At 43.7% G+C, this 11,853-nt stretch overlaps 1 long non-coding RNA gene across 1 annotated transcript; it reads left to right on the top strand.

Annotated features, from left to right (window-relative positions):
- The first annotated feature begins 766 nt into the window (after positions 1–766).
- On the top strand, positions 767–11,843 carry LOC142047971 (uncharacterized). Its single transcript, XR_012657306.1, has 3 exons — positions 767–813; positions 11,439–11,525; positions 11,826–11,843. It is a non-coding gene; the product is annotated as an uncharacterized LOC142047971 (long non-coding RNA).
- Positions 11,844–11,853: the final 10 nt, after the last annotated feature.

The raw sequence follows: 11,853 nt of genomic DNA, 5'->3' as shown, positions 1-11,853 counted from the left end.
TTCCTGATGAAGTTGATCCCAGCCGCTCCTCCAAGTGAGCCCTCGCCTGCCTTCTCAGAGAGGAAACCCGGAGCTCCCACTCGCCTGCAGAGGGTTACCCCTGGCGCCGGGATGTAACTCGCCGGTACAGTGCGGCTGTAATCAGAGCTGGGCTGCTCCAGAGGCTGAACCACAAACACCTGCCCAGCCCAGGGAAGGCGAGAAGGGAGTCCCACTGCCAGCCGGTGGCTCTCTGGGGTTCTTTAATCGCACCAAAATGCGCATTTAGCTTCAGCCGTCAGGGCGCCTTGCCGCCCCGAAAGATCTCGCAGCAAGACCCTCCCCACCCCGGATCAGCGGGGACGCATTACAACCCCCCGCTCTTAACATCCCCCGGCAGCAGCCCTGGTGCCCTGGGCTGGAGATCTGGCTGGGGCAGCCCGTGGGGAGCGGCGGGCTGGTTTCTACGCCCCAGGGCTGAGCGGACTGATGCCCGTCGCCTGCAGCTCCTGGACTCCCTGTCTGCGGCCCCCACCCCGAGCGCGGTGCGTCACCCGAGCCCGTGCGGCCACCAGCCTCCCACCCTCCCGCGCCTGGGGGGGAGTGACTCCGCGCCACGCCGCCACCTGCCCCTTTGCCAGCCGCTCCCCCCGCCAGGCTCCTCCCCGCCCGCGGCCGCAGCTCCGTGACTTTCCCGGCTTGGGGCAGGACACTGGGCGCAGTCCCGGCTCCAGGGGAGCAGCAGCGGGGCGAACTCCACAGCTTGCGCGGCCCGGCTGGGACAGGAGCGCGGCGGATCCCGCCCCATCGCGGCTCAGAGCACCGGGGGAGGCGGTGAGTGGGTCGGGGTGGGCGTGTGGCGGGGGCTCCTTGACCCCGCCCGCAGCCAGCGGCGGCTAGTGTGTGCCCTGGGCAGGGATTTGGCAGCTCTCTTTGGAAACTCGCTTTCAACTTATTGGCTGGCTCGAAGGCAGCGCCTTGGCTGGCCCCGGCGGCTTTTGCCAATGGCGAGAGCCCGGCCTTGGAGTTGCATGCTGGCTCCGGGCGGTCGTGGCTGGAGCAGGTTCGTCCCTGGGCTGTGATGGGGGGGAATCAGCACGGAATGTAGTTAGCGGGTCGTTAGAGATCGCTGAAAAATAACCCTGTCCATATGCAGGGTGTTGGGTGACCATTCAGGAGTTTATGTAGGAGCAGCAAATGTTGCTTTCCCAAGGGGATCTTTTGATGCCCTTTCTAGTGCCCCTTATATGACAGCTGGTGCTTCATAAATAACCCATCCTTCATGCTAAGTAGGTGGCTCAAAAAGAGGTGTAATTAGACGAGGATGGGATGGCTTTTGTTTCTAGGATCACAAAGGAAATGAGAGAATTGTTACCTGCCTTGTCTTAGCTGTTTGAAATTTGGCAGCTTTAGGCTGAATGTTCTGGGGGAATACAGATCTTATGTGAACATAGAACTGGGTGCTAGGAACTCTTGAATTTTGCAACAAACTTGCTACCTGCTGTTGGGCGATTGGTGTAGTTGCTCCACGCCTCGGTTTCCCCATCGTTAAAATGGGGATAATGGATATTTTCCTTATGGGGGTGTGGTGAAGCTTTACTTGGCAAACCACTTTGAGGTCCTTGGATGGAAAGCATGATGTAGCGCAAAACAGTAACGTGCATCCTGATCACTGTGTTTAATAGTAGTGTCATTGGTAGATATGGTGTCTTAAAGGCAAAAAAGACACTTCCTTATATTGTAATAATTTCAGAGGAACATCTAATTTATGAAATTGTGCAAATAGGCTTTACATGTGCGAGTAGCTCTTTGGTTTCAGTGGGGCTACTAGCAAGTGTGACTCAAATGAGTAAGGATTGAAGCATTAGGCCCTAAATTGCTTAGCCACCCACCACTGTATTCCCTTGCCCACCACACACACCTCTTGAGTACTGCAGTGGTTGGTGAGCACAATACACAACCCTGGATAAATACTTTTTTCCATCCTCTGTCCCACAGTAAGTAAGAGGAATGGGAAAGCAAATACTGTGGATGGAATAATAGAGTACTTTGGTATCCCTGGAAAAAAAGGCTGTGAGTGCTCTACAAACACTAAATTAAACCTCCTAATAACTCCTGAATACATATTATCTACCTTTCACAGTTGTGGGGGAGGGGAACTGAGGCACTGAGAGATTGAGCAATTTGTCCAAGGTCATGCTGAATGGCTGTCAAAGGAGAGAGTAGCTCAGAATTCTTTACTAGTCCTGTACTCTTTTCATTCAATATAAAAATATGTTTATACTGCTATATTCTTACAATGGACCCCATTTCTGGGGACACATTTCCTGCATTTTCAACTAAATTCATATAAAGTAACTTTTCCCACCCGCAAACTATCTCTTCTCTCCTCCCCTACCCAGCCCAATTTAATAATGGATTCTGGGGGTGAAATTTTTGACCCCTTTGAAGTCAATAGCAGAACTTTCATTGACCTCAGTAGGGCATGGATTCACCTCAGGGTTTTTCAGCAGTAGATCAAAAAGAGACAAGTATATTTCAACATATAGGGGGTCACAACGGAATGATGATAGGTAGCTGTGTTAGATGGTATCAGCAAAAACAACGAGGAGTCCTTGTGGCACCTTGGAGGCGAACAAATTTATTTGGGCATAAGCGTTTGTGGGCTAGAACCCACTTCATCAGATGCATGGAGTGAAAAATACAGGAGCAGGTATAAATACATGAAAGAATGGGGGTTGCTTTACCAAGTGTGAGGTCAGTCTAATGAGATAAATCAATTAACAGCAGGATACCAAGGGAGGAAAAACAACTTTTCAAGTGGTAAGAGACTGGCTCATTACAGACAGTTAACAAGAAGGTGTGAGTAACAGTAGGGAGAAATTAGTATTGGGGAAATTAAGTTTAGGTTTTGTAATGACCCAACCACTCCCAGTCTATATTCAGGCCTAATCTGATGGTGTCCAGTTTGCAAATTAATTCCAGTTCTGCAGCTTCACGTTGGAATCTGTTTTTGAAGTTTTTTTTTGTTGTTGTTGAAGAATTGCCACTTTTAGGTCTGTGCTTGAGTGACCAGAGAGGTTGAAGTGTTCTCCTACTGGTTTTTGAATGTTATGATTCCTGATGTCAGATTTGTGTCAATTTATTCTTTTGCGTAGAGACTGTCTGGTTTGGCCAATGTACATGGCAGAGGGGCACTGCTGGCACATAATGACATATATCACATTGATAGATGTGCAGGTGAATGAGCCCCGGATAGTGTGGCTAATATGGTTAGGTCCTATGCTGGTGTCCCTTGAATAGATATCAAGTATCAGAGGGGTAGCCATGTTAGTCTGGATCTGTGAAAGCAGCAAAGAATCCTGTGACACCTTATCGACTAACATACGTTTTGGAACATGAGCTTTCGTGGGTGAATCCACTTCGTTGGATGCATGGGACGTATTCACTCACGAAAGCTCATGTTCCAAAACATATGTTAGTCTATAAGGTGCCACAGGATTCTTTGCTGCTTGAATAGATATGTGTACAGAGTTGGCACCACGGTTTGTAGCAGGGTTTGGTGGTTGGTTTTTGCTGTGTGATGCATAGTCGCTGGTGAGTATTTGCTTCAGGTTGGGGGGCTGTCTGTAGGCAAGGACTGGCCTGTCTCCCAAGGTCTGTGAGAGTGATGGATCATCCTTCAGATTAGGTTGTAGACCCTTGATGATGCGCTGGAGAAGTTTTAGTTGGGGGCCATAGGTGATGGCTAGTGGTGTTCTGTTACTTTCTTTGTTGGGCCTGTCCTGTAGTAGGTGACTTCTGGGTACTCTTCTGGCTTTGTCAGTCTGTTTCTTCACTTCACCAGGTGGGTATTGCAGTTTTAAGAATGCCTGATGGAAATTCTGTAAGTGCTTCTCTGTCTGAGATAATCACATTTGGTCGATATATCTTAGAGCTTGGCTGTAGACAATGGATCGTGTGATGTGGTCTGGATGAAAGCTGGAGGCATATAGGTAAGAGTAGGGATCAGTTGGTTTCCTGTATAGGGTGGTGGTTTCTGGAAGATCACCAAAGGATTGTAGTTTCCTCAGGAATAGGTTGACCAGATGTCCCGATTTTATAGGGACAGTCCTGATATTTGGGGCTTTTTCTGATATAGGCTCCTATTACCCCCACCCCCATCCCAATTTTTCACACTTGCTGTCTGGTCACCCTACTCAGGAAGTCAGTGGTGTCTCGAAGATAGCTGGGAGTGCTGGTAACATAAGGCCTGAGGAGAGAGTCTACATAGCCAGATAATCCTGCTGTCAGGGTGCCAGTTCCTGAGATGATGGGGTGTACAGGATTCCCAGGTTCATGGATTTGGGGTAGCAGGTAGAATACCCCTGGTCAGGGCTCTAGGGATGTGTCAGTGTAGATTTGTTTCTGTGCTTCTTTAGCAGATGATATAGTTTCTTTTGGTAATCCTCAGGGGTCAAAGGGTAATGGCCTGTAGCATGAGGTGTCAGAGTTGTCTAGCAGCCACTGATAAAAGGTGGGGAAGAATTTTTGTGGTACCCATAACAAAATGGCTATAAAATATAGTATAGATGAATTTTAAAGACAAAGCTTTGCAATGGAATTGTACTATTGCTTACTGTGTGAATTTGGGCAAGCCTCTTAATCTTTCTATGCCCCAGTTCTCCATCTGCAAAATAGGAATTATTATATTCTTTCTCCTATGCTTTGTCTGTCTTGTCTATTTAAATTTAAACTTTTTGGGGGAGGGACTCTCTTTTGTGTATGTAGTGTCTAGCACAGTGGGGTCAGGATCTCAGATGGGTCTGTTGGAGTTACTGTATGACAAATAACAGTGTGGAGGTTTTAATATACTGCAGTGTACCTTTCTAAGGCCATGCCTACACTCCAGTTATGTGTAAAGAACTTATATTGCCCAAGGGTGTGAATATTCACACCCCCCGAGTAACATAAATGACACCGGCATAAGTGGCAGTGTGCACAGTGCTATGTCGGCAGGAGAGTTTCTCCAGCTGATGTAGCTACTGCCGCTCATTAGGGTTGGTTTAAGTATGCTGACAGAAGAGCTCTCTCCCATTTGTATAGAATGGCTACACGAGATCTTACAGCGGCACTGCTGCATTGGTACAGCTGTGCCACTGTAAGGTCTCTATTGTAGACATAGCCTAAGTAACCATTCTTTGGTAACTTGGGAGTTTTTCTACCTGTAATGTTGTTGTGTGTGTTGTTTGGCCATGACTATAAATCAGCACCATGATTTCACATAGTTTACAGTTTAGTTTGTTTACGTGTTTTATTTTATATTTCCTTGTCTTTTATACTTCCTCATCAAAGCGTTTGCTTTTATGTAGCTAGACCTAAAAATAACTAGTCTGATTTATTTACTGCTGATTCATATCTCAGACACTGGGCAAACAACTAAGATTCAAGTTTCAGTACACAAGATTGCCAAAATGTACAGTGAGTACAAAGGTGGAGGACATATATTATTGTCAGGAGGCTGTAGATATCTAGACTAAGGTGAGTGAGTTTGCTTAAATTAGGCTTCTGAAAGTACTAGCACAGTGCTGGTTTCTAGATGTGTTGTGTTGCTGTAAAAACTAACACTGCCTGTCTTTCCTTTTAGCTTATATCTATGCTACCACTTATGTAGGTATAATTTATGTTGCCCGGTGGTTTGAAAAAGCCACCTTCCTGAGCGATGTAAGTCACATCGGCCCAAGCGCTGGTGTCAGGGGTGGCTCCAGGCCCCAGCACACCAAGCGCGTGCTTGTGGCGGCATGCAGCGGGGGGCGGTCTGCCGGTCGCTGGGAGGGCGGCAGGCAGGGCTCCGGTGGACCTCCCGCAGGCATGCCTGCGGAGGGTCCGCTGGTCTTGCTGCTTCATTGGAGCCGCAGGACCAGTGGACCCTCCGCAGGCACGCCTGGGGGAGGTCCACCGGAGCCATGGGACCGGCGACCGGCAGAGCGCCCCCCGCGGCATGCTGCCGTGCTTGGGATGGCAAAATGACAGCACTATATACTGGTGAGAGAGTGTCTCACACAAACATAGCTGCCACCACTCGTGAGGGCTGGAGTATGTTGGCTTAGAGCGGCTACATTAGATATCTTACAGCTGCACTGCTCTAAACTCTCTAATCTAGTGTAGCTGTAGCCAATTACAGAGTCTCTCAGGAAGCTAATGTAACTAATAATAGCCATTTTTGTTTCCAAAGCTCTGTGCAACTATGAAGTAATTCAGAATGCTGTATGTGGTGTGTAAGCATTATTGTCATTTTTCAGATGGGGAACCGGAGAGAGAAAGAAATTACTTACTGTCAAGCTATGAGGAAGTCATTGGCAGAGCTGAGATTAAAAGTCAGGATTTCCTGACCCCCAATTTCTTCCTCTAGAGACAATTTGCTTGTTTTAGTAATAGAGTAAAGGCTCCTAACTAGTGGGACTTTTGGGGACATTATGTTGTGAGAGGTCTTTCTTACAGTGTGCAATAAGCTCTCAAATACCACACAGTGATTTCAAGTATTTTAAGTCATTGATCTCTGTTAGTTTGCTCCTAAATTTAGTAGCTGCTTTATATTTGAACAATGACAGATCTTTTGTTTTACTTTTAGTTTAGCTACAGATATGTTTCAGTTGTGACTGATTAGAACAAACAAACAGGAATTTGATGTCCTCTTTCCTTAAACATTTGTCTCAATTTCAAATTGAGGAGACTGGGAGGAAATGATTGATTTGTTTAATGTATTTTTTAAGGTGCAAAACTTATTGTAAAACTAAATTAAGATATTGCTAGCTTTGACACTGAGTACTTCAGGCTTCCCATAGGGTGAAATCAGATGGCTAGAATGTTTTTGAAGAATTTTTCCCAATTGCCTAAGAATATTATTGAGGCACTGCATTTTATGTGTTAAACATTAGAACCATTAAAAATGCCATATTAGTAACTGTACCGTGACAGTACAACTGCAACAGGACTTGAGCTTCTCTTTTTCCAGGTCTGTGATTGGCTGGATATTGTCAGTGTCTATGCTGGGTGTTCAGGGCTAAAATTTCACCTTTGTTATTGCACAGTGTTTTGCCAGCTAACTGGGGCAGCAAGTTCTAGCAGTGACTGAAGGGATGCTGGGAAGGTTGATGGCTCAGATTTAACATATACAATATAATAGATTTAACAATATAATAGGAATATGTCTAATGCCCAATTAGTCTTGGAAAATTTATGTACTACTCTAAAATAAGTTTGCAGCATCCTCTGCCTGGCAATCCTATGATAACAAGCACAATTGCACGTATGTGACATTCTTGTACTCTGGAGGAAGTGCCTGGGGAAGAAACTGTGGGAGAAGGAGGTTAGAGAAGTTGCAGTGAAAATATTTAAAAAAAAAAATAATTCTTTCTGGTGACTTCTAGTATGTTGGTTATTCAAACATTTTTAGTATTTTGACCACAATTTTGTTTCTGACTGTTGTGAGGTCAGCTGACTAAAAAGTTCTGAATTGTGTATCATGATCAACTCTCTACATAGCCAAGGAACTACCCAATAACAACCTACACTTTCATAGAGACTATTAAAATAGTCTATTAAGGGATCTAGCTGTTTCTAATAGCAAGGAACAGTTATGCGACCCTTTTTTCCCTCCTTTTTTAATAAGCTATCTCCTGTCTAGGTACTGAAAAAAACCAAACCCTTTACGTTTGCATAACACTTTTGGAAAGTTTCTGGTTCAGTCATAGTAATTTTTATTTACACAAACATTTCTGATTCATGCTTTGAAATATTCTTTTACTGGTTTTATTTACAATATGCACTGGCAGGCCTGCAAGCTGATAAAACATCTTTCAAGCTGAACAAACCAGATTTTGGACTGACCATATAATCACAATATCATAATTAATTTGATCTATAGCTTTAATGGAAATTTTAATAGGTAGAAAACTATAAATGTGCCCATTATGCAGGTAAAACCCTTTTTTGGACAACCCAAGCTAAGGAATGTCCAGTATTTTACCTTGGATGGCTGGTCTTGAAGATAAATCTAGAGTGCTTCCGGAAGTGTTCCCGGTGGTCTCCCAAAAGGCTTCACTCTTCCCTGTAAACCAGTTATCAGCTAATGATGCAGCATTTTGAGGTCATCAGATATTCCAGGGCACTGTTCCTGAGCATGAGTGCAAGACAGAGGAAAAGAGTTCTAAGAGAGCAGCTGGTGAGGTGACCAACTTCCATAAAGTCAGTGAGTCTTTCTGTTAACTTCAGTGATTATTGGATCAGGCCCCAGGTACACAACCATTCTTCAGAAGGAGTCAAAGGATAACTTAAACGCTCACAATTCCTTCAGACAGAGAGCTACAGTATGATAAGCAGCCCCAGTGAGTTACATGAAGGTTGTATTGGCATTTTTATCCAAAGCCATTGGGTGGTGGAGGGCGGGGGGGACTCCCACCCATCTTATGAATAAGGATGTGATGGAAAGTTATCTCCCAAGTGAATACTGAGGTATTTACCTCAGTTATCAGCATGCAGAGATACAAAAGTTAAACTTTATTAAAATTCAGTCATCGTAACATCTTTTCATCTGAAAGTATTTGCGCCGCTTCTTTCCTGCTGGTAGAAGAAAATTGTACTTTGAAAGTTGATACTACACTCTGGAAAGAAAACATGAGTTTGTTTTTACATAGGATGGAAATCAAGAGCAGCTTTAATTACTAGGAGACTAAGAGTCTCTCCATAATAGTAACTAGCATGTTAAGAACATAAGAATGGCTATACTGGGTCAGACCAAAGGTCCATCCACCCCAGCATCTTGTCTGCAGACAGTGGTCAATGCCAGGTCCCCCAGAGGGAGTGAATCTAACAGGTAATGATCAAGTGATCTCTCTCCTGTCATCCATCTCCACTCTCTGAGAAACAGAGGCTAGGGACACCATTCCTTACCCACCCTGGCTATTAGCCATTAATAGACTTAACCTCCATGAATTTATCTAGTTCTCTTTTAAACCCTGGTATAGTCCTTCACGACCTCCTCAGGCAAGGAGTTCCACAAGTTGACTGTACGCAGTGTGAAGAAGAACTTCTTTTTGTTTTAAACCTGCTGCCCGTTAATTTCATTTGATAGCCCTCTTACATTGTATTGAACAAGTAAATAACTTTTTCTTATCACTTTCTCCACAGCACTCGTGATTTATATACCTCTATCATATCCCTTAAGTCTCCTTTTCCAAAGCTAAAATCTAGTCTTTAATCTCTCTCATATAGGACCCGTTTCAAACCTCCCCACCGCGCCTGGGTAGCGGGCCCCCACGGGCGTGGGCCAAGGCGCGGGTGTTTGTTTTTTTTTTTCTAATTTATCTAGTTGATTACCCTATTTTTTTTTTTTTTTTTTTTTTTAGTGTCCTTATTATACTCATTCTTTTGTTTGGTTTAGATTTTATTTTTATTTTTTATTGTTTTTTTAGTTATATTTTTTTTTGTATCTTTAAACTTTTAGCTTTGTGTTCTGTTTTGTTCTATATCATTTTAGTGCCACTTCTCTGAACCTTTCTTAATGCCCAGATATCTTGTTGAGATGATAATTACATAGAGTATGACGTAGATCAGAGATGTGGGTGACTTTTTGATTTTTATATTATTAGTGTCAAGATGTATTTTAGTCTCTGGTCTTTATTCTCGGTAATCCCTTTTTAAATGAATCTCCGTACTAACTGTCTCTAGTTTAGTTTCTTTTTTTGGCTTGGTTTATTACATTCTTTATTTCTCTTGTTTAGCTTTGCTTACCTGTTTCGTTTTGGTGATTGTTTTTTCTTTCTATGATGATATCTAGCTCATTCGGATTGACTTTTTCTGTAATTGTAGATATCTCCTTTTTTCTTTTTTCTATTTTTCTAGAATGCGATTATTATATTTATTCTCTTGTTATAGACATTATTGGTATTCTTATATTTGTGTGGTTATTTTTTTTATTTCGATTTTTATTTAGTTCTATTTATCTTGTGTCATCATTTATTCTTTTTGTTCATCATATTTTCGTTATTAATTATATGCAGTTTCCTTGTCCTGCCCCAAGCAACTAGTTTGATCGAAATTGAAAGGTATCTTCACAGTCTGCTTTAGTTTTAACTATCTTGAGCAGTTTAGTATCATCTGCAAACTTTGTCACCTCACTGTTTACCCCTTTGTCCAGATCATTTATGAATAAATTGAATAGGACTGGTCCTAGGACTGACCCTTGGGGAATACCACTAGTTACACCTCTCCATTCTGAAAATTTGCCATTTATTTTTGCCTTTTGTTCCCTGTCTTTTAACCAGTTCTCAATCCATGAAAGGATCTTCCCTTTTACTACCCTTGGGACGTTTTCAATCTAGTACAGTTTTACATGAGGTGGGGTAGTATTTTATATAGACCGTATTAATTAGTTTACAATCTGGCCTACTTTAAAATCTAGCAAAATATGATGTGATTTTTTTTAAATACTTTTTGTATAAATATTTATTAATAAATAGATGCTGTATCTCTAGGGCCTATATTTGGTGATTTGTTAACACAGAACAATTATCAGCCTGGAAAGGGAGGGCATGCTAACGCAAACTGTATTGGTAATTCTGGAGCAAAAGCCAGTGACAGACAAGGCACTATAACTTCATCTCTTTCTGCAAACGCAGGAGGAAATAGTTGGTGAAATAACAAAGGTTAAAGTGGGTATGAGAAACTTACTTTAAAAATTCCCAGCAGTATCTTACACTATGGAGAGTAAAAATGCCTAGTGTTTTTTGTAGTGGCAGCATTTGGCCTGGTCTACCTTACAAATTTGAGTTGACATAGTTACAGCACTTGTGGTGGTAAAAAATCCACACCCCTGAGCACTATCCTGCCCTAATTCTTGCTGTAGGTGCAGCTAAGCTGACAGAAGAATGGTAGCTAGGCCAACAGAAGCATTACTTAGGGAGGTGGCGTTCCTACAGTGATGGAAAGACATCTTCCGTTGCTGTAGCCTTATGTTTATACTAGCAGGTTACAATGGCATAGCTACTTGGCTGTAACTATGCTGCTTTAGTGCAAACATGGTCTAATCCTGGTCTACAGCGAAAACTTAGGTCGACCTAGCTATGTTGCTCAAGGGCATGAAAAAACAAGAGATGCTGTTGTTAGGCCAAACTAAGCCCCAGTTTAAACGCCATTGGGTCGATGGAAGAATTCTTCTATCGATCTAGCTTAGCTACCACCACTCGGGGGGGGGTGTGTGTGTGTGGATTAACTACAGCAATGGAAACCCCCTCTTCTGTTGCTACAGCAATTGTTTACGCTATGGGGCTACAGCAGCACAGCTGTAGCTCCATAACTGTGCCACTGTAGCATCTTTAGTGTAGACATAGCCTAAGTCTTCTATTTAAGAAGCTAACAAAGCAGCAGGTATTTCTAAGGTTGTGTTGATTACCATTCTGTTTTCATATCACCTTTTCCAGAGAATAGAAAAACCCCTTCTGCGAAGTGTTACTCAATCACTGAGGTGGGGCAGAACTGCATTCTACCATTATGCTGTGAACATCTGAGTAAGGGCTTGGCTACACTCGAAACTTCAAAGCGCTGCTGCGGGACCGCTGCCGCAGCAGCACTTTGAAGTGTGAGTGTGGTCGCAGCGCCAGCGCTGGGAGAGAGCTCTCCCAGCGCTGCACATACTCCACCTCCTCATGGGGATTAGCTTGCAGCGCTGGGAGCCATGCTCCCAGCGCTGCGGCACTGTTTACACTGGCGCTTTAGAGCGCTATAGCTTGCAGCGCTCGGGGGAGGGGTGTTTTTTCGCACCCCTGAGCGAGAAAGTTGCAGCGCTGTAAAGCGCCAGTCTAACCAAGGCCTAAGAATGGATGAGACATAAAACAG

This window comes from Chelonoidis abingdonii, chromosome 1 (genome assembly GCF_003597395.2).
Source record: "Chelonoidis abingdonii isolate Lonesome George chromosome 1, CheloAbing_2.0, whole genome shotgun sequence".
Classification (NCBI taxonomy): domain Eukaryota; kingdom Metazoa; phylum Chordata; order Testudines; family Testudinidae; genus Chelonoidis; species Chelonoidis abingdonii.
The sequence above is the reverse complement of the archived record's forward strand: the minus strand, read 5'-3'. Positions and strand labels throughout refer to the sequence as shown.